This window comes from Glycine max, chromosome 12 (genome assembly GCF_000004515.6).
Source record: "Glycine max cultivar Williams 82 chromosome 12, Glycine_max_v4.0, whole genome shotgun sequence".
Classification (NCBI taxonomy): domain Eukaryota; kingdom Viridiplantae; phylum Streptophyta; class Magnoliopsida; order Fabales; family Fabaceae; genus Glycine; species Glycine max.
In genome coordinates, this window is record NC_038248.2 from 32,627,377 (window position 1) to 32,650,823 (window position 23,447).

At 38.0% G+C, this 23,447-nt stretch overlaps 1 non-coding gene across 1 annotated transcript; it reads right to left on the bottom strand.

The window, feature by feature from the left end:
• Positions 1-1,059: 1,059 nt before the first annotated feature.
• On the bottom strand, positions 1,060-1,166 carry LOC112998626 (small nucleolar RNA R71). Its single transcript, XR_003263720.1, has one exon. It is a non-coding gene; the product is annotated as a small nucleolar RNA R71 (small nucleolar RNA).
• Between the last annotated feature and the right edge of the window lie 22,281 nt (positions 1,167-23,447).

Consider the following 23,447-nt stretch of genomic DNA (forward strand, 5'->3'; position numbering starts at 1 on the left):
CGGATTTAGCGACCACTTTTATTGAACTGGAAAACAGGGTAGTAGTGGAAATCCCTTAGCTACGGATTTTAGAGACCACCCTTGCTGAATTAATTTGGATTTTTTGTTTTGGTAGCTATAGTTGTTATTTTTGGCTGAATTTTTTTGTGGTCACTTCTTTTGATCCATATTTTGTGAGAAAAATAGCTGGAGCCCTTAGTTTGGTCAGATTTGAAAGTTCCAAAAAAGTAGCAAATTTGATTTTTGTCAAAACTTCAAACGGCCATAACTTTGTCAAAAGTTTTTTATTTTCCAAGTATTATTCTCTTATTTTTCTTAACTTATCATTTTTAGCTTCTATAGTTAGACTTTGAATTTTTGTTTGAAATTTGTTGTGCTATCTTTCATCATTTTATAAGGTTGCTCACAAAATTTCAAGTCATTTGGATATCATTTAATGGTAGTTGTAGTTCAAACCTACACTGTTATTTGCATAAGAAGGCAACTAGTTGTGCATGTTGAATATAGTGTATGACTAGAGGCAATCCATCTGACTTACAACCTTTTGATCCTGAGATAGATAGGACATTTCATAGATTAGTTAGACATCATTTAGTACCTTTTGAGCATCCTGAGCATTCTGTTATTGGTGATTTTGAGCATTATTGTTTTGAACATTCTGATTTTGAACATTCTGAGAACATGGCACAACCTCCATCCCGTGAGAGGACTCTAAGGGAAATGACTGCACCTGATTTCACCTACGAAAGCTTGTGCATCCAATACCCTGATGAGGATGTCCTATATGTTCTTAAAACTGGACTGATCCATTTTCTTCCAAAGTTTCATGGCCTTGCAGGTGAAGACCCGCACAAACATCTGAAAGAATTCCATATTGTCTGCTCCACCATGAAACCACCAGATGTCCAGGATGATCACATATTTCTGAAGGCTTTTCCTCATTCTTTAGAGGGAGTGGCAAAGGACTGGCTATATTACCTTGCTCCAAGGTCTATCACGAGCTGGGATGATCTCAAGAGAGTATTCTTAGAAAAAATTTTCCCTGCTTCCAAGACCACGACCATCAGAAAGAATATTTCAGGCATTAGACAACTCAGTGGAGAGAGCTTATATGAATACTGGGAGAGATTTAAGAAACTATGTGCCAATTGTCCTCACCACCAGATTTCTGAGCAGCTTCTCCTCCAATATTTTTATGAAGGACTCAGTAACATGGAGAGAAGTATGATAGATGCTGCCAGTGGTAGAGCCCTTGGAGACATGACCCCTGCTGAAGCCAGAAATTTAATTGAGAAGATGGCTTCAAACTCCCATCAATTTAGTGCCAGAAGTGATGCTATTGTCATTAGAGGAGTGCATGAAGTAGCCACAAATTCATCTTCATCAGCCGAGACTAAGAAGCTTGAAGGTAAACTAGATGCCTTGGTTAACTTGGTAACCCAACTGACCATGAATCAAAAATCTGCACCTGTCGCCAGACTCTGTGATTTATGCTCCTCTGTCGACCACTACATAGACCTTTGCCCTTCTGTGCAACAATCTGAAGCAATTGAACAGCCTAAAGCTTATGCTGCAAACATCTACAACAGACCTCCTCAACCTCAGCAGCAAAATCAGCCACAACGAAACAATTATGACCTCTCCAGCAACAGGTACAATCTCGGGTGGAGGAATCATCCTAACCTTAGATGGTCGAATCCTTCACAACAGCAGCAACAACAACAACAGCCTTATTTTCAGAATGCTGCTGGTCCAAGCAAACCATACGTTCCTCCACCAATCCAACAGCAACAACAGCAACAGCCCCAGAAACAACAAACAGTTGAGGCTCCTCCGCAACCTTCCCTTGAAGAACTTGTGAGACAAATGACTATGCAAAACATGCAGTTTCAACAAGAGACTAGAGCCTCCATTCAGAGCTTAACTACTCAGATGGGACAATTGGCTACACAGTTAAATCAACAACAGTCCCAGAATTATGACAGATTACCTTCTCGATCTGTCCAGAATCCCAAAAATGTCAGTGCCATTACATTGAGATCAGGAAAGCAATGTCAAGAACGTTAACCAGCAACATCATCCTCATCCGCAAATGAACCTGCCCAACTTCACTCTACTCCAGAAAAAGATGATGACAAAAATTTTAAGAGTAAGTTACCTAACAATTTCTATGCAGGTGAATCTAAAGAGAAGCAACATATCCCTCTTCCATTCCCTCCAAGAGCAATTTCCAACAAAAAAATGGAAGAGGCAGAGAAGGAGATCTTGGAAACATTTAGAAAAGTAGAGGTAAACATACCTCTGCTGGATGCAATAAAGCAAATTCCAAGATATGCTAAATTCTTGAAGGAACTGTGCACTAATAAGAGGAAGCTTAAAGGAAGTGAAAGAATTAGTATGGGCAGAAATGTCTCCACATTGATTGGTAAATCTGTTCCCCAAATCCCTGAAAAATGTAAAGATCCAGGTACATTCAACATACCTTGTATTATAGGGAACAATAAGTTTGACAATGCCATGCTAGATTTAGGAGCTTCTGTTAGTGTGATGCCTCTATCTATTTTTAATTCTCTATCTCTTGGTCCCTTGCAGTCAACTGATGTGGTAATTCATTTAACTAATAGAAGTGTTGCCTATCCTACTGGTTTCATAGAGGATGTCCTAGTTAGAGTTGGTGAACTAATTTTCCCTGTTGATTTTTATATTTTGAATATGGAGGAGGGATTTTCTAAAGGATCAGTTCCCATCATTCTAGGCAGACCTTTTATGAAAACTGCTAGAACTAAGATAGATGTATATGCAGGCACACTATCTATGGAGTTTGGTGATATAACTATTCATTTTAATATTCTTGATGCTATGAAACAACCATCTGAAGATCTTTCTGTATTTCGTGTTGAAATAATTGACATGTTGTTGATTGTTAGTGCTTAGCTCTACTGAGTGTTTAAAAGATTGGCTAAGATTTTGTTAAAACATAAGCACTTAGACAATGAAGGAAAGCTGGAGTTGCTGCACATGATGTCCAACGTTATGTCAAGGAATCAGATCGGGCTGCACAATGCACAAGGCAAGATAAAATGTCAAAAGAAGAATTGAAGCTGCAGGATCCACGATGTCGGATACAATGTCCAGGACATCCTGCCCGAAAATACTGGACACATAAATCTGTTATATCTTTAACAGATTGTGCAGGATCCACGATGTCGGATACGATGTCCTGACATCAGGCCCGAAACTACTGGACACATAAATCTGTTATCTCTTTAACATATTATTGTGCAGTTAGCAACAGATTAGACGATCTATCTCTTGGAACGAATTAAAAGATAATTAAAGTTCGAATTACAAACTTGAATAGTTCGTTCAGAGATTAAAGATTAAAGATAAAAACTAAAAGATCAAACTGTATCTTTTAGATCTTTAAGTGCAGATTTTCAGGAAAGTGATAGATCTCATCCAGCACAAGTAGTTGCAGCCCAGAAACGCACACTGCTATATAAACATGAAGGCTGCACGAGTTTTGTACCAAGTCCGGGATTGAAGAGTTATTTTGTGAGTTTTGGGACTTGAGTGTTTTGTGAGCCACCTTGATGTCACCCTAACATCAAGTGTTGGACCTGAGTGTGTAGAGTTGATCTCTATAGTGTGTGGAGTTGATCTCTATTGTTCGGAGAGCAATCTCTGGTGTGTATTCGATTTAATTGTAAACACGGGAGAGTGTTTGAGAGGGAGTGAGAGGGGTTCTCATATCTAAGAGTGGCTCTTAGGTAGAGGTTGCACGGGTAGTGGTTAGGTGAGAAGGTTGTAAACAGTGGCTGTTAGATCTTCGAACTAACACTATTTTAGTGGATTTCCTCCCTGGCTTGGTAGCCCCCAGATGTAGGTGACGTTGCACCGAACTGGGTTAACAATTCTCTTGTGTTATTTACTTGTTCTGATCTGTTCATACTGTCAAACATAATCTGCATGTTCTGAAGCGTGATGTCGTGACATCCAGTACGACATCTGTCATTGATATCAGAATTTCATTGATGAATACATGACCGATCTTCATTCTAATATGCATGCTTGTCACTCTTCATGCATTGAATCTGAATTTGTACTTGATCATATGTCTGAATTAGATGCTGAGAGTGAATCTAAATTTGATATTGATTACATGTCTGGTGATGTTTTACCTCTTGAGATTGATTTTATAAAGTCAGATGGAACTAACCATGTTTCAGGAAGTACACATACTTCTGACTTTCTTTATGAGGTACAGGCTGAGAAGCCATCTCTTTCTACCACTATCCAGCCGGCCACACCAAAATTGAAGCCTCTACCATCAAATTTAAAATATGCTTACTTGGATGATAACAAAAGTTTTCCAGTAATTATATTTGCCTCCCTTGCTAATGAGCAAGAGGAGAAGTTGTTATCAGTTCTCAAGAAGCATAAGAAGGCTATAAGCTGGACCCTGGCGGACATTCCTGGTATTAGCCCATCCACATGTATGCATCAAATAAATTTAGAGGATGGGGCTAAACCAGTAAGACAGCCACAGCGAAGACTCAACCCGGTAATTCTTGATGTAGTGAAGAAGGAGGTAACCAAGCTTTTGCAAGCTGGCATCATTTATCCTATCTCCGACAGCCAATGGGTGAGTCCCGTCCAGGTAGTCTCGAAGAAAACCAGCCTCACCGTGATAAAAAATGAGAAGGAGGAGCTGATTCCTACTCGGGTGCAGAACAGTTGGAGAGTCTGCATCAACTATAGGAGGCTGAACCAGGTTACCAAAAAGGACCATTTTCCACTGCCGTTCATTGACCAGATGCTTGAATGTCTGGCAGGTAAATCTCACTACTGTTTCCTTGATGGTTTTCTAGTTATATGCAAATCACTATTGCTCCTGAGGATCAGGAAAAGACCACATTCACCTGCCCCTTCGGCACTTTTGCCTATAGGAGGATGTCTTTCAGCCTGTGAAATGCCCCTGGTACCTTCCAGTAGTGCATGATTAGTATTTTTAGTGATTTTTTAGAAAATTGCATAGAGGTGTTTATGGATGATTTCACTGTATATGGATCCTCTTTTGATGTTTGTTTGGATAGTCTGGAAAAGGTTTTGAATAGATGCACTGCAACTAACCTTGATCTAAATTTTGAAAAACGTCATTTTATGGTTGAGCAAGGTATAGTTTTAGGCCACATTATTTCCAATAAGGGCATTGAAGTAGATCCTACAAAAATTTCTGTTATTTCACAATTGCCTTACCCCTCTTGCGTGCGAGAGGTGCGATCTTTTCTTGGTCATGCAGGATTCTACAAGCGCTTTATAAGAGATTTTAGCAAAGTAGCCCTTCCACTATCCAACTTGTTGCAAAAGGAGGTGGAGTTTGACTTTAATGATAAATGCAAAGAGGCTTTTCATTGCCTCAAAAGAGCACTGACTACCACCCCTATCATTCAGGCACCTGATTGGACAGCCCCATTATAGGATATGTTTGAGAAATGGGTAATTGTTCTGAAAATAAAAGTCTCTTGACATTTTGTGATTTGAAATCCTTGTTTTTCCTTTACATGTCATGATAGTTTTGAAAGCTCAATTTGAAAGTGATAAGTTTACCTTTATGAGAATTTGAGCCATCCATCATCATAATCTTTTGGTGTGTTTTGCCCCAATGATTGTTTGCACAAAGCCTTGGCTTGATTCTTGTTGATGCTTCCTAATTCACATGCATATTTGGAAATGATTTAGGCAATTTTGTTCTTATAAGCTTCTAGCCAAATGGACTTACCTTGAATTAATTCCTTTGATAGCCCCTTTGAGCCTATGTTCCCCTTTCTTTGTTTTGAAGCTCATTACAAACCTTAAATGAAAAACCATGATATCACCTTACCCTTAAGGAATTTTGGAGCTTTGGAATTGTTTTGGGAATAAGTTGGGAATAAGTGTGGGTGGTATGTTTCATTGGAAGATATAATTTTTGGCCATGCTTAATGTTTTATTTTGGCCATGCTTGATGTATATATATATTGCCTAGTTCTTGCTTTAATCTTCAAATTCATACTATTAAAAAAAATGAAAAAAAAATTCAATTGTTGCAAATTCTGCAAATTCGTACAGTTCAAAAAAAAAAGAGAAGAAGAAAAGAAGTGAAGTTGAATAAATGAGGTCTTGTTATGAGGATTTGATTTGGGAGCCTTGGTTGATTTTGTTGATATTAGAGGGTTTGAGTTTACTACTTGTTCTTAATTTCCACTTATTCCCCATTGCTCCTCTATTCCTTTGGGATTTAGCTACTTATTCCATATTTTTTCCCCTACCTTGTCCTTGGCCCCATTACAACCTTTAAAGACCTTTTGATCCTCATGTGCATGTGTTTGTCAAGTTGTTTGTCAATTTTAGAATTTTGCCAAGTCTATGTGGTGTTTGTTTTCATGGGTGCTTCGAGAGTAAACAATAGCCTAGACACTTGAGAGATAGAGTGTATATCTTGTGAGGCTTAATCATTTTTCATTCTTGAGCTGATTAACTATTTTGCCATGATTGGGTTGCTTGGATGATTTTCACGAATGTCTTGACTCTTTGGATCTCTTCATGTTAGATGTTACCCATTCCTTTCATTCCTTGATGTTCATTGAGAAATATGCAAATGTTTTTGTTTGTCTTTCTTTGATATCCTTGGATTTTGTTCTTTATTTCATTTTGCCCAAGAGTGCAAAAGGCTAAGTATGGGGGGTTTTTGATGTGCCATTATTTTCTCCTATTTCTTAACCTTTTTTGCACCATTTTAAGTACTGATTAATCTTAATTGTCAAATTAATTAGGCAGTTTTATTATTAGGGCCCATTCAGCTAATTTGATGCTTTAATCTAATTTCATGAATTAATGAAGCATTGGGCTTAAATCCAGAATTGGGCTTGGACTTGAAGAGGGCAGACTATTTTATTCTATAAAATTTTATCTTATATAGACTTTATCTTATCTAGACATTATTTAGATTTGATCTCATCTAGATATTATTTCATCTAAATCATATCTTATCTAGATTTGATTTTATTTTATTTATGGGCTTGGATTTAAAACAGATTTGTAAGCTTTGGGGCTGGAAAGCTATATAACAGCAGCAAGGTTCTAGTTTAGCCTCTCTCTTCTCTCTCTCATGTTTTCGTTTTTAGTTTTAGGCTTTTCTTCTTTTAGACACTTTTTCATTTTGCAATTCCAGTTTTTACTTTTTGTTTCAGCAATAAAATTTCGTTCTTTAATCTATAATTTCATTCTTTATTGATTAATGGAAGGCTAAGTCTCCAACATTGTTTTCTCTTGAAGATCAAGCACAGTTCTCTTTGAGGTTCTATTATTACTTTTAAATTTTGTTCAGTTTTTCCTCTTCACTAATTACTCTGAATTTGTTGCTTTTAATTCATGCATGCTTAGTGCTTGATTAATTGTCTCTGTGCTTAATTTACGTTCATGCTTAATGATCGTTTATGATTAATTGGTGTATGTGTTGCTTAATCACATAATGAATGCCTTATGTTAAATTTCGCTTAGTAATTTAATTTAGGGTTGGATTAAGTGGTTGAACTGATAAAGGATAAACTCTCGTAACCTAGGATAAGAGACTTGCTTGTGAATCAAGGTAAAGCAACGTGTTTTAATTCTGATATTTTATAATTCACATCTATTCGCTGTTTAATTTACAAAAGCAAATAACCCCCCCCCCCAATTCGTTACTATTTTCCTACTATCTGTTATGAACATTTGGTTTATCATTGCTCGTTGGGAAACGACCTAGGATCACTTCCTAGTTACTGCATTTTAATGTTTATTTGATTCGGGTACGACCTCGATCAAATGTCCCTAAAGATAAAAGAAGAGGTGAAGAAACAATTTGATGCTAGTTTTTTGGCTGTCGCCCGGTACCCAGAATGGGTTGCCAACATCGTGCCAATCCCCAAAAAGGATGGAAAAGTGCGCAAATGTGTGTGGACTATCGAGATCAAAATTGAGCCATTCCAAAGGATAATTTTCCTTTGCCATACAATGACGTTCTGGTGGATAATATAGCTCGTTTTGCCCTATTCTCTTTCATGGATGGGTTTTCAAGGTATAATCAGATAAAGATAGCACCAGAGGACATGGAGAAGATGACTTTCATTACTCTATGGGGAACCTTATGTTATAAGGTGATGTCGTTTGGGCTAAAAAATGTTGGGGCAACATACCAGTGGGCCATGGTGGCATTGTTCCATGACATGATGCATAAGGAGATCAAAGTCTACATAGACGACATGATTGAAAAATCAAGAATGGAGGAAGAGCACTTAGTCAATTTATGAAAGTTGTTCGAGCGACTACATAAATACAAGTTAAGATTGAATTCCGTGAAGTGCATGTTTAGGGTAAAATCTGGAAAGTTGCTCAATTTTGTTGTGAGCCAGAGAGGAATAGAGGTGGATCTGGACAAGGTGAAAGCAATCCTCGAGATGCCCGAGCCATATACAGAGAAACAAGTCCGGGGGTTCCTGGGGAGGTTGAATTACATCGCTAGATTCATATCACAGTAAACTACCACTTGTGAGCCTTTTTTCAGGTTGTTGCATAAGGATCAATCTGTTAAGTGGGATGATGATTGTTAGGTAGCATTTGAGAGAATTAAACGGTGTTTGATGAATCCTTCTGTGCTCGTACCACTAGTGCCTGGAAGATCTCTTATTCTGTGCATGACAATGTTAAATGAGTCGATGTGGTGTGTGTTGGGCAACATGATGAATCTAGAAAAAAAGAACAAGCCATTTATTACTTGAGCAAGAAATTCACAGCATGCGAGATGAACTACTCATTACTAGAAAGGACATGTTGCGCCTTGGCGTGGGAAGCTCACCATTTGGGGCAATATATGTTGAGTTACACTACTTGGTTGGTGTCCAAAATGGATCCAGTCAAGTACATCTTTGAAAAGCCTGCTCTTAATGGGAGAATAGCTCGATGATAGGTTTTATTGTCGGAATTTGATATTTTTTATGTCACTCAGAAGGCAGTAAAAGGGAGCGCCTTGGCAGATTATCTAGCTCAATAACCCATAAGTGATTATCAGCCTATGCATATAGAATTCCCTGGAGAGGATATTATGGCCCTGTTTGAGGAAGAGGGTGAAGATGAAGACAAAGAGAAGTGGATTGTATGGTTTGATGGTGCATCTAATGCATTGGGTCATGGAATTGGGGAAGTGTTGGTTTCGTCAGACAAACAATGTTTTCCTTTCACGACTAGATTGTGTTTCGATTGTACAAATAATATGGTGGAGTACGAAGCATGCGCCCTAGGAATCCGAGCAACAATTGACTTTAGGGTTAAGTTTCTCAAAGTGTACAGAGATTTGGTGTTGGTAATTCATCAGTTGAAAGGTGAATGGGAGACTAGAGACCATAATTGATATTTACCAGGCTTACATCAAGGAATTGATGGAACTCTTCGATGATATATCATTTCATCACATTCCTAGAGAGGAAAACCAAATGGCTGATGCTCTTGCCACTTTGTCGTCCATGTTCAAAATAGGCTCTCACGGAGATTTGTCATGCATAGACATCAAATGTCACATTAAGCCTGCACACTGTTGTTTGATAGAAGAAGAAGAGGATGTTAAGCCTTGGTATTTCGATATCAAACGATACATCAAGGACAAGGAATACCTGCTTGAGGCCTCTGACAATGACAAGAGGACATTACGGAGGTTGGCAGCCAGTTTCATCCTGAGTGGGGATGTCCTATATAAAAGAAACCATGATATGGTATTGCTTCGGTGTGTGAATGCAAATGAGGCCGGGTAGATACTAACGAAGGTGCATGAAGGGTCCTTTAGCACCCATGCCAATGGATATGACATGGCCCGAAAGATTTTGAGGGCTAGGTATTACTGGATCACCATGGAGAATGATTGTTGTGCTCACCTGAGGAAATGCCACAAGTGCCAAATCTTTGCGGATAATGTTAATGGTCCCCTCATACTGTTGAATGTGTTATCAGCACTATGACCGTTCTTAATGTGGGGCATAGACGTGGTTGGGGCTATCGAACCCAAAGCTTCGAATGGGCATCGTTTCATCTTAGTTGCCATTGATTACTTCACCAAATGGGTGGAAGCGGCCTCATATGCTAACGTGACTAGGAATGTGGTGGTTAGATTCATCAAGAAGGAGATAATTTGCAGATATGGGTTACCCAGAAAGATAATCACCAATAATGCCACCAATTTGAACAACAAAATGATGAACGAGATGTGTGAGGATTTCAAGATCCAACACCATAATTCGACGCCTTATCGGCCCAAGATGAATGGGGCAGTTGAGGCTGCCAATAAAAATATCAAGAAGATTATTCAGAAGATGACAATGTCATACAAAGATTGGCATGAAATGCTACCGTTCGCATTACATGGTTATTGAACTTCTGTGTGCACTTTTACTAGGGCAACCCCATTCTCTTTAGTGTATGGGATGGAAGTTGTGCTCCCTTTTGAGGTGGAGATTTCTTCTTTTAGAATTCTAGTAGAGTCAGGATTGGAAGAAGTGGAATGGGCCTAGACACGTTTCGACCAGCTAAATCTTATTGAGGGAAAGAGATTGGCTGCCATAAGTCATGGGCGGCTATATCAGAGCAGAATGAAAAGTGCATTCGATAAAAGGGTGTGCCCACATGAGTTTAGCGAGGGGGATGTTGTTTTGAAGAAAGTATCGCATGTTCAGAAAGATCATCGAGGGAAATGGGCCCTGAACTATAAAAGACCTTTTGTGGTAAAGAAAGCTTTCCTGGGTGGAGCACTATTACTCATGAACATGGATGATGAAGAACCGTCTTCGCCTATGAATTCTGATGTTGTTAAGCAATACTATGCATGATATTGGGAGCAGTTTGAAGGTTCACTGTTTGGGCGTCCCCAAGGACTCATTAGGATCTTCATGTTTTAGGTTATCATTGTAAACAATAATCACAACATTAATAAATATGGATTGATGTTTCGTATCTCTCCCTCTCGTGTGTCTTTTGCATTTATTTACTTATTTTTTTTTTATTTTTTGCTGGGTATGAATGTATGCTCTCATTTTGCTCGCTCACATGACCCGCACTCCAGAGCCAATGGTCAAGTCTACCCGATCAGAAGTCGCACATTCAACATGTTTGGTGGGGGTGCTGTAAGCGTTGAGTAAAATTGAACAAGCACTTGGTTAATTGTTGCACTAAATGAATGTTAAATATAAACATGCATGCGACTGCATCTTATCATCTCTAAGAGTTTTGCAAAAAAAAAAGAGGAGTCATTTGGGTTATGATAGGTGCCACATGTGAGCCTTGAGTAGACCTAGGGGCAGATAGGAAAGGCAGTACGAGCATTTTAAACATTTGCATGTTAACATTCTTTTTTTCAAGGCATTAGAGCAGATGCCAACATGTGCTAAGTCCATGATCGAATTTGCTCACGATTGAAGAAAAGAATTATGGAGGATGAGATGGCAAAGCCTGAGCCACAACCATGGGTCTGACTAAAGACGTTAAAGAAGCGCTCTTGGGAGGCAACCTAGTATTTCTTAACTTTGCTTTTTAATTTTATGTCTTATACTTCCTATTACGAGTTTGTGATGTTTAATTTCCTTTTCTTTGAGCTATCTTTGTTGGTTTTTTAGGATCTATACTTAATTTTTATGGGATTATAACCTTTTAAAAAAAAGGGAGGTTTAACTCGCCTGGGCGAGTGAACGTCTGAAGTAAAAATAAATAGGGGTGGGGGATGAAATTAGATTTCACCCCCCACCTTCATATCACACTTCCTCTTTTTCCTTCTTCATGAAAGCCTCACCCCTTTCCCCCATAGCTCGCCCAAGCTACTTTCTTTTCATCAAAATTCTTCATTTTGCACACACCACTCCATTCCATTCAAGTAAGTATCACACCTCTATCTAATTTTACTTTTTTCTTGTAATATTTGGTGTTTTGGTTGTTTCTTTCTTTGCAATGGTTTGTAAGATGATTTGTATATGAACGAACAATCAAAACACTTAGATTGGTGGCTGTGTTGGAAGGCTCTAGGCCTATCCTTGGTTTTTTACGAATTTGCATGTCATGCTTCCTCTTTGTCCCTCATTTTGCATGTGACAACATATGCACACCAAGTGTTTGATGAAATTTCATAATGGTTAGACTATGTTCTCTTGTAAGTTTTGAAATGTTAAACATGTTTAGTCATTGAATTAGGTGTGATATCAACTCAAATTAATAATTTACATATGGTTGTGAATTGAATTGAGCAGATTATTTGAGTTGTTAACGGGCAAGTAAACTTGTTAGGTTTGAATCACCACATTTTTCTTGTGAAAATTGGAGCACTAAGGTGGACTAAATTTGTGCTTAATGTTGTTTTGGATTTGTGTTTTAAGGCTGCTCTAGAGTGAACTTGTTCACATATTAGCTTCTTGATTGCTACAAAATAAATTAAATATTATTAAATAAATAAATATATATATATATATATATATATATATATATATATATATATATATATATATATAAAGAAGAAAAAAAAAGAAAGAAAAAAATTCAATGGCTAAGCTATTCTTTGAAAAATAAAATTTTGCTAAGATTCTAGTTCAATTTGTCTTTGTCACAGTCGTCGATGGCCCTCTTCTAAAAGAGCTAGGAAGACCGCTACAGGAGAAGGATCTAGTACAACTCCACCTGTAGAAATTGATTTTGATGGACACCACTTTCGAAGTGAGGAGCATCAGCGTTGCTTTGAAGTGATTAAAGATTGGCCTTTTCTCAAAGAAAGACGGGTCTAGCTAGCTGTGGGTGAGTATATGGAATTTTAGGCAGAAATTGCTAGGAGGCATTGGACACAACTGGCAGAGCTCGTGACTAAATATGATCCTGAAGTAGTCATGGAGTTTTATGCAAATGCCTGGCCTACTGAAGAAGGCGTCATGGATAAGTGTTCCAGAGTGCGATCACGCCAATAAAGCTCATTCGACCAATTCTACAGAGTACCGGTCATGCCGACGAAGCTCATCCGGCCTTCAATTAAAATGTCATTTATTGGAAAATATTGCATGCCAAGGCAAGAATAGAAGTTGGGGCAAGATCAGTAGCAGCCGCTGGTAGCAGATGCACCATCGCCGCCTCCATATTTGCCACCATCCTTGGAGTCCATCTCAGCCCACATGTAGAGGATGGAACTCCAAATGCACACATACATGAGGCATTTGGCTTATCATTAGGCAACAAATCATAGAGGCCAGATGCAGTTAAATGACAGCTTCTACCATTATACAATGTACCAGCATCGCCAGGATCCTAACCCTTACCCTTGGCCTACTCTCGAGCAGTTTTGAGCCGTTGTTGCATGGCCTGGAGACAGGCCTAATTTTCAGGAGGAGGCAGGACCTGCAAATGCTCAAGGAGACGAAGGTGGAGCTGAGGATGATAGAGACATGGAGGATCTGCTTAATTACTTTTGTGTCCTCTATTTTATGTTTTATAGGACTTCAAGGTCCTCTATTTGGTGGTACAAGATTTCAATGTCCTTTTGCTTTTTCGGTTTCACTTCTTTTGTTTTCTCTGGCGTCCGATTTTGAATGGCCAGATCGCTTGAATGAAATTAGTGTCATTATCTTTACTTATCTTTTATTTTTAATAAAAGATGAGTAAAGAGGGGCAACTATTAGACCCTAATTTCATCCAGATATAATACTTTTATCATTCAGATATGATGTTTTTATCATTGCTAATCGAATTTCAGTGTTTGGCACCAATTGCAGCACCAAGGGGTCGCTCTGGGTTTGATGGTTGATTGTCAGATCTAGAAACAAAAAACCACAAGGAAAAGGGCAAAATGGTCATTTCCTAGAATTTTCTAGACCTAAACTTGCCCAGGCTAGCATATTGCTCGCTTGGGCTATGAAATTTCTTCAGCCCTAAGCAACTAGCTCGCTTGGGTGAGCTAATACCTTCAACTTTAAGCAACCAGCTCGCTTGGGCGAGCTTCCCCTACACCAAATGGCCTTTTCCTATAAATAGCCATGCAGGGGAAGTGTTTAAGGGTTCTTGAAACTGAAGAATGAAAGGAAAAACACTGAAAGGAGAAAGAGAAGAAGAAAAAAGAAAAGCCGAGGCGCTGCCAAATCGAACGATGGATCATTTCCTACACCATTTCTCTTGCTAGCCTTGTAGGGGTGCAACAATCGGTTAGTTTTTCTTAAGATTTTGATGTAATCTATGTACCCTTATAGGTCCTTTGTGATATTATGAGTGCATTTATCTTCTCCACTTATCATTAGTAATTTCATTTTATTCGTAAGGCTTAGTTCTAATCGGTCACTAGTGTCCTGAAATTGGATTTTTTAGACTGGAAAGTAATAAAAAAACCAAATAAAAAAATCAATTCATAACCAAACTTCTTTTCGTCAAATATTACTTAAGATCGTTTCAAGGTCCAACACCTTAACGACTTTTTGTTTGCACATAAAATGAATCTTTCAAAAAGAAACATAAGTATTCTTATTAAAGAACTATGTATGTCTGATTTCTTCATTGCACCTGGGGATACGTAGGAGCAAGGGCAACACCTTGTTGATTCGAAGAAAATATTAACAAAAAAAGGAAAATAAATAATTTTGAAGTCGCGTTTTGTATACTCAGTTAAAGGTTGCCATCCCTTGTGACGGACACGTGGGGTGCTAATACCTTCCCTATGCGTAAACAGCTCCCGAACCATTCGTTTCAAAATTCGTAGACCTCTTTTTGGTTTTTCTAAACCGACAGATATGTCAAGCATAGACCCAAACATTTTCTATCATAAATTGATAGTAAATCCATCAGTAAAACCTATATGCCAAAGAAGAAGGAAAATGGCCCACAAACGACTAGAGAAAATTGAAAGACAAGTAAAGAAATTACAAGAAGCATGGTTCATTAGAGAGATCAATAGAAAAGGGAGAACATGTGTTGACTATACTAATCTAAACAAACATTGTCCAAAGGACTCATACTCGTTTCCTTGCATAGATTACTAGTGGATGAATCCTTTGGCTACCGATATCTAAGTTTCTTGGATACTCATTCGAGGTACAATGAAATAACATTGCACTGTGATGATTAGCAGAAAATGACCTTCATGACAAAAAAAAAAAGCAAAGTACTGCTACAAGGTTATGTCTTTTGGGTTAAAGAATGTCAGCACTACATGCCAACGGATAATGAACTAAGTTTTTGAAAAATAGATAGGTCGAAACCTGGAAGTCTATGCAGATGACATGATAGTCAAAAGCAAAACCCTGGAACGACACATAGTGGATTAGGTGAAAACCTTTGCTCAACTACGAAAGTATAACATAGACCTAAATCCTAAAAAATGTGTGTTTTGGGGTGTTCTTAGGAAAGTTCTTAGGCTACATGTTATCAAAAAGAGGGATTAAGTTAAATCCCGATAAATGTCAGGCTATACTGGAAATGCAAATCCTAAATGTTATCAAAGATATTCAAAAGTTGAATGGATGACTGGCAGCATTGACAAGGTTCTTGGCTAAGTCGGCTAAAATAGCCTTACCTTTCTTCAAAAATTTGGAAAAGCACAAGAGGTTCAGCTGGGTAGAAGAATGTTAAACTGCTTTCCCAAAATTTAAAGAAGCATTATCCGCTCCACCAATGCTAACAAAGCTAGATCCAAGAGAAACATTGTACCTATACTTGGCCATAGTTGAAGAAGCAATCAGCGCAACATTGGTCAAAGATGGCAATAAGATTTAAAAGCCAACATATTTTGTAAGCCAAGCCCTTCAAAATGCCAAGTTACAATATTCAAAGGTGGAAAAGGTCATCCTAGTCCTAGTATTTTTAGTTGGGAGATTATGTATGTACTTTCAAGCACATCCAATCATAGTAAGGATTGATCAACCAATCAGGCAAATACTCCACCGCCCCAATTTAGTGGGAAGGATGGTAACTTGGGCAATTGAATTGTCAAAATATGGTTTGCAATATCAACCAAGACAAGCGCTCAAGGTCCAATGTCTGGGCAACTTCATGGTTGAAATGACACTGAGCAAAGGTGAAAAAAGGCAACAAGAGCTACCTTAGACTCTATTCATCAATGGATCATCTAGTGAAATACGACACGGAGTAGGAATCTTGCTAGAATTCCCACATAGGATTATGCTTGAGCAAGCATTAGCGATAGCATTCCCACTGAAAAAGAATAAAAAATAATACGAGGCATGTGCTGCAAGCTTGGAAATACCAACCAATATGGAGGTCCAAGTACTAAAAGTATTCAGTGACTCTAAGTTGATAATCAACCAATTGAATGGAGAATACCAAGTCAAAAAACTGATCCTGCAAAAATACGTCAACAAAATTGGGGTAATTAAAGAATATTCAAAAGGCTGGAATTCATCTACATTCCAAGAGAGGAAAATGAAAGAAAAAATTCACTCTCAAAATTATCCAACATAAAGGAACATGTAGGAATGGAAAACATAGTTCGCCAAACAATTCACACTTCGAGGTTTGTCATGATGATAGAAAATCAAGAAATTTGGATGACTCCAATTCTAGAGTACATACAAATTGGCGTCAACCTAGAAGAATAAAAGAAAAGATAGAAATTGCAAAGAAGAATCACCAAATTTTGTATAATAGATGGCAAGCTCTACAAAAGAGGATTCACTTGGCCATTATTAAAATGCTTAAGAGCAGCGGAGGCAAAATATGTGATGGCTGAAATACATGAAGGATGTTGTGGCAAACATTCTGGGCATATAACTATGGCAAGGAAGATATTAGAGCTGACTACTATTGGTCGACCATTGAAACCGACATAGCCAACTATGTCCAAAGGTGTGAAAGGTGCCATAAATGTGCCTACAACCACATACACCAACAAACGAGTTGTGCAACTTGGTATCTCCATGGCTATTTCTTTGGTGGGAGATTGGCATACTATGACCTTACCCAAGAGCTTCGGGACAAGTTAAATATCTGGTAGTAGCGGTCGACTATTTTCACCAAATGGGTTGAGGTTGAAACACTTGCCACTATAACCTCTAAATATATTGAAAACTTTGTGCTCAAACATATAATTTGCAGGTTTGGGATTCCCAATGTCATAATAGCCGACAGAGACACTTAGTTCATTGATAGACAATTTTGCCAATTGTTATCAATGTTGAACATTAAGCAAAGGTTCACCTCCACAGAGCAGTCTTAAACAAGCAGACATGTCGAGGTAGTAAATTGGATTATTCTAAGAGGATTGAGGAAAAGAGTGAAAAAATACTAAAGTAACCTAGGTAAAATAACTGCCACATGTCTTATAGGCATACCAGACCACACTCCATTCTGCCACATGAAAAACACCATTCAGAATGGTGTACAGGATTGAAGCAGTCATTCTTATGGAAATAGGAGAATCGACCTTTAGAATCGCAAATTTGAATTTGAACCAGAATGAAGGACATCTATGAATCGAGCTTGACCTCATTAAAGAATGAAAAGAAGTGGTCGTCATAAGAGATGTAGCACTGAAAAGAAAAACAACAACTAGGTACAACAAAAAGGTCATCTCACACACCTTTGAAGAAGAGGACTTAGTCTTTGGTGTTAGTGGAAAAAGCAACCACCAGGGAAAACTCACATAAAATTGGGAAGGACCTTAAAGGGTAATAGCAAAAACTAAGAAATGAGCTTATATTTTGGAGATACTCTCAAGAGAAAGAATTACACACACTTGGAACATATCCAACCTACGTAAATACTATGACTAAACTATGAAAATGACAAGGGTAAGAATTCATAAAGACACATATTCCTAGATATATTCTTATTCTTCTAGTCAGGCAACAAATGAATTGTCTATGGAATCATTTTGCAAAAGGACATCAATCAAATGAGAAAGTTCCCACAACATCATCTCAAAAGTAATTAAAGGATAAAGTCCTACTTGTTAAGCTACATGTAGGCACCCTGAGAAATGGGTTTCGAATCTTAAAATGACCTGCAAAATTTCTAGGCACCCAGAGAAATGGTTTCTCAAACCAATGTAGAATCTTAAAAAGACCTACGGACTTTTTCAGCATCGTGCGAAATGGGTTCCCAAATTGGAGTAAAATGTTAAAAAGACCTACGAAATCTATAGGCACTCCAGGAAATGGGTTTCCAAATCAAGGTAAAATCTTAAAAAAACCTACAAAATTTGTAGCACCCCAAGAAATGGGTTCCCAAATCGAGGTAGAGTCTTAAAAACCTACAAAATTTGTAGGTTCATTAGGAAATGAGTTACCAAGCCAGGGTAAGAACATGAAAAAGTAAAATGACCTACGAAATTCATAGGCACCTCAGGAAATGGGTTCCTAATGTTAGACCTTGTGGCCTCAATAACTTAAGAGGGATAGGCTTAGAATGCAGAAGAAGCAACAACAATCAATTTAACAATGTTCTTTAAACATGCAAGGCAAAATTGATTGCAATAAAATAAATGAGATCAGGGAAGAGAGAATGCAAACATAGTTTTATACTGGTTCGGCAACACCCTTGTGCCTACGTCCAGTACTCAAGCAACCCACTTGAGATTTTCACTATCTTTGTAAAATTCATTACAAAGTCTGAACCACACAGGGACAACCCATCCCTTGTGTTCAGATGCTTTACAACAAGAAACTCACAGTCTCTTAACCAATCTCATTGAATAAGAAGAATGGAAGAAGAATTCTCTCTTCAAGAGAAGAATATTAAAATGAAGATCCATGGATGGACTCTTAATGAATTTGCAAGTGTTTACCCAAGAGTTCTTGAGAGAGCATTTGGCAATGAAGTTCTCTTGGAATCTCTCAAATTTTCTTTTGAGAGGATAAGACATTTTGGACCAGCATAACTCTCTCTATCTTTTGAGAGGATAAAACATTTTGGCCAAGCAAAACTCTCTCTTAAAATTCGTGCCCAAGTCACCTATTTATAGGCCTTTGATGGCCATTCACAAATCCATTGAAAAGATGTGATTGTTGGCAGATTTTATGAAAACTCTCCACTGGTAATCGATTACAATGTCTGTGTAATCGATTACACCATTATAATTTGAAGGGTTATGACTTTTGAATTTGAATTTCCAAATTTCCGTTGCTGGTAATCGATTACAAACATATGGTAATCGATTACATGTTTAAAATTCAAATTCAAAACCCTTTTCAACAGCTCTTTCTCAACCCTGTCTTCTGGTAATCGATTACACTTCCTGGTAATTGATTATCAGAGCCTTGCATGTCTTGAAAGCACTTTGTTTTAAGGCAAGGCTTGGTCTTTAGTGAATCTTGAAACAAGGCTTTGTTTTTTGAAGCAATCTTGAATTATTCTTGAAGCAAATGCTTATCCTTTGAAGCAGCCTTGTTAGATTCTTCTTTGACATTATCAAAATCATGTATACATACATTCACACCTAATACGGGGCAAGAACTTCAAAAATTTCAATTATTTACCAAATTTACAAGTACACTACGAAATTAGTTACCAAATTAGGGTACACTGGGAAATGAGTTTCCAAATTGGGGTACACTGGGAAATGAGTTTGCAAATTGGGGTAAGCATTGCAAATACAAAAATGACCTGCAAAGTTTGAAGGCATTATGGTAAGTAGATTCCCAAATCGACAAAAATTACTCTAAAAGGATTTGTACAAATGGATCAATGCATATAAATGAAACATGGAAATAAAGGAAACACATTAGTTAGAGCAAATTAAAAGTTGAAAGTAGACATACAAAAGCAGACAATAAAGTATGATTGAAAAACTTATCATTTATTCAACATTGAAAAAATTACATCGATTATAAATCAAGCCTTACATCGGATAATCCTATGTTTACAACAACAACAACTAAAACACCTATCTAGTATAAAACTTAGAAGAAATTTACAAAGGGAAAGGAGAATATAGAGAGGATGAAGATCATCCCAAAAGCAGTCCACAACCCATAAAAGCTTTCCTGATGGGAGCAAGCCAAAACAAAAGCATTGATGCCATCAGATCTATCAGGTGGGCTAGAACAAGAAAGTCTTCTAATGCCTTGGTTTCTTCTACATTGCAAGTGAAGTAAGTGCATGAGAATGTTAGGAAGCACTAGAATGACCTCAGAGGAAAGCTCTTGGGATAATTTCCAAACACCAAAACCAGGCGAAGAGACCTATTGGTGTCTGAACTTTTATTCACTCAAGTCATTTTGAGAATAATCAAGCAAACAACCTCTAACCTCGCATTAGCCACTCTAGCACTTTAAAGGCAACAAACGTGTGGGTCAAAATGATTAGAGTTACAAATGGAAGGAAAAAGAGGTTGGGCATAAAAAAGAAAGAGAAATAAGCAGAAAAATTTCTAAGCAAAAGAAACCCAAAGAAAGGGATGATACGCAATAAGAGAAAGAGATTGTCGTAATTATAAATGAAAAAGAAGACAAAGAATCAAAATAATAAAGAAATGTTGAAGGACACATCAGTACAATACATTACGTGGAAGTTAAAATGATGAAAAGAATGTGTTTTTTAAAAATAGGATCCGCATACACTTCTTAACAACAAAAAGTGGTAAGATAGCTCAACAAGCAGTTAAACAAAGAGCCACAACAACTACAAAATAATATCTGACACGTGTTTTAGTAGAGATCAACACAAGAACCAACTTGGAAGGTCGATGACTGACCAAGGGTAAAAGGCAAAAAATGAACCAAAAGCAAAGGTATAAAAAGTTCTACTAAAGTCATCATTTACATAAACAAAACCAAAAAAAAGGATAAGTAAAAAATAATATACAAATGATGTCTTTGCAAAGCACACATCATCATTTTTCTTACATGGTATGAAATGTGCCATTTTTGAGAACCTGTCAACCACAACAAAAATAGATTCCTTACCATTCCTTGTTCAAGGCAAACCTAAAACAAAATCCATAGATAAATCAGTCCAAGGATATTCAGGAACAAGCAAAGGAGAATAAAGACTATGAGGCATGACCCTAGACTTTGAGTGCTTACAAACAATGCACTGTTCATAAAACTTGTGCACATCATGTTTCATATATGGCCAATAGAAATGATCTTGTAACATGTCTAAAGTCTTTTGAACCCCAAAATGCCCCATTAATCCCCCGACATGGGCTTCTTTCACAAGCAATCTTCTAATGGATCCTTTAGGCACACATAATCTTCTTTCACCAGCTTAGTACGAGTGAGCAATATATTGATGCACCTTCAATACTTCATTCTTATCCATTGACTCTCTTATGTTCATTTGCATCAACATCTCCATCTTTCTCCGATTGATTGCATTTTCTGGATTCTTACAAAACTTGTCCATTGGTCCTTTTTTAGTATCACTTTGTCTTTGTAGCCAAAGCAGTAGCATTGCAAGAGTTCACAAACTCATCTTCACTTCCATCACATCCAATTGGTTCACCAAATTCAAAATCTCTTATATTTTCCACATTACCACTGCCAGAACCATCGTAAGTGGTCCCACTTTTTTTGTTAGCCATATATTCCTTGAGCTCTTCGACTACATTTGGTGGAAGTTTTCTTGCAAGATGCAACGTTACCTGACTTCCCAATCAAGTGTTCTTTGGCTCTGGTTATTCCTCCCTTTGTGATTTTTCCACAGTAATTACAAGCAATGGTGTTTGTATCCCCTTCCACAAGTGGATGATAATACTTCCAACCAAGGTCTGTCTTATTTTTCCTTATTGCAGTTGCAACATTAGATGATGGTTCAACCATTGTAATTAGTAGAAGAGGGCTGAAAAGAAAAAAAAAAGCAGAACTAAAAATAAAAAGGGTGTGAAACAGAAAAAAAAAATAGAACAAAAAAAAACAGAACCACAGTGTTGCCGACGTAATCTATAGCCGTTGCAGCCGCCGCCGCCATTGTCGCCCATTGCTCGCGTGCGCTGGTGCCGTCATCATTGGGTGTGCAGTTCAGGCTCGTGCTCGTGCCGGAGTTCGGGTGGTGCCACTGTGCTCACGCTGGAGTTCGCGCTGCTGTTTGTGCTCGTGTTGCTCATCCCATTTTCATTTGAAAATTGGGTTTAGGGTTGGGTCGGGTCAGTCCAACATGACCCAATCTATCTATTGCAAAAATTTCAAAAAAAAAAAAACTTTCTTCCGCCATTCCGCCACCACTGTTAAGCCTATGGTGGCCGCCATGGTGCTGCCATTTGAAACCCGCAACGCTACCGTTATTTGGTGGCATTTTTTCAAAAAACCGTGATGCCATACCGCCATGGCATTTTTTCCATGTGGAGACTATGTTGACGGACCGGACGAGTTGCCTCCCTCCTTGGATTTGTTGGTCCAGTTCTGATTGAAAGTGTTGGATGAGTTCCTTCTTACTGCACTTTTCCTCTTCAGCTGTTGCTAAACCTGGACTACCTTATGCAGCAAGTCATCCAATTCCACATACTCCTATAATTCAACATCTCTAATGTCAAGATTTGGGCCACTTAGAAAATGAGCCATTGTGTCCTCAGTTTCCTCTTCAATGTTGGCCCTCACTAGTGTCATCTCCATCTCATTGTAGTACTCCTCCCCAGTCAGACTTCCCTGGGATAGCCTCTGGAGTTTCTATCGCATAGTTCTATTGTAGCTAGTTGGAACATACCTCTTTCGCATAACCCTTCTCATCTCAGTCCATGTATCTATCTCCCGTTCTTCCTCTCTGATCATCTCTCTTTGATTTTTATTCCACCAAACAAGGCCATAGTCTGAGAATTCAGCTATTGCTAACTTCAGTTTCTGTTCTTCAGTATAATCATTGCAAGAGAATACATGATCAATTTTCATCTCCCAGTCAAGGTAGGCATCTGGATCACTCCTGCCTTTGAAAGGATGTACATTGAGTTTCACTCCCTCAATTCGGTTCTGCCCCTCCATTTTGTTTTGCCTAGGTCCATCATTGCCTACTCTGTTCCCACCATAATGTCTTCTAGCATTCTGATTCAATTGGTTCTCCAAACCTTCCATTCGTCCATAGAGCTCTTCACTGTTACGGTTCAATAAACGTTGTATCTATGTAGTCATCACGTCCAATAACAAATGCTGAGATCCATCCAATTGATGATATTCACCACTACCGTCACCAGTTCCTACCATAATTAAGGAACAGAAAAATTTGCAATAATTTAAACAAGGTTTTAGGACCTCACCACACTCTACTCACATGTTTCTCTCTTTGATGGTAGTACACTCGTGTTTGAGGCTCTCAATAAAGACTTTTGTGTTATATTTTTCACTCTTGTCTTTTACCACTCACTCCCTTTTAAGTTTCTGGAGGAATCAAATTGGACGCACAAGGTAATATAATAGGAAAAAAATAGCTTAATTATCACATACTCATTAACAGATAACATAAACTCAATAACAGATAGTAGAAAC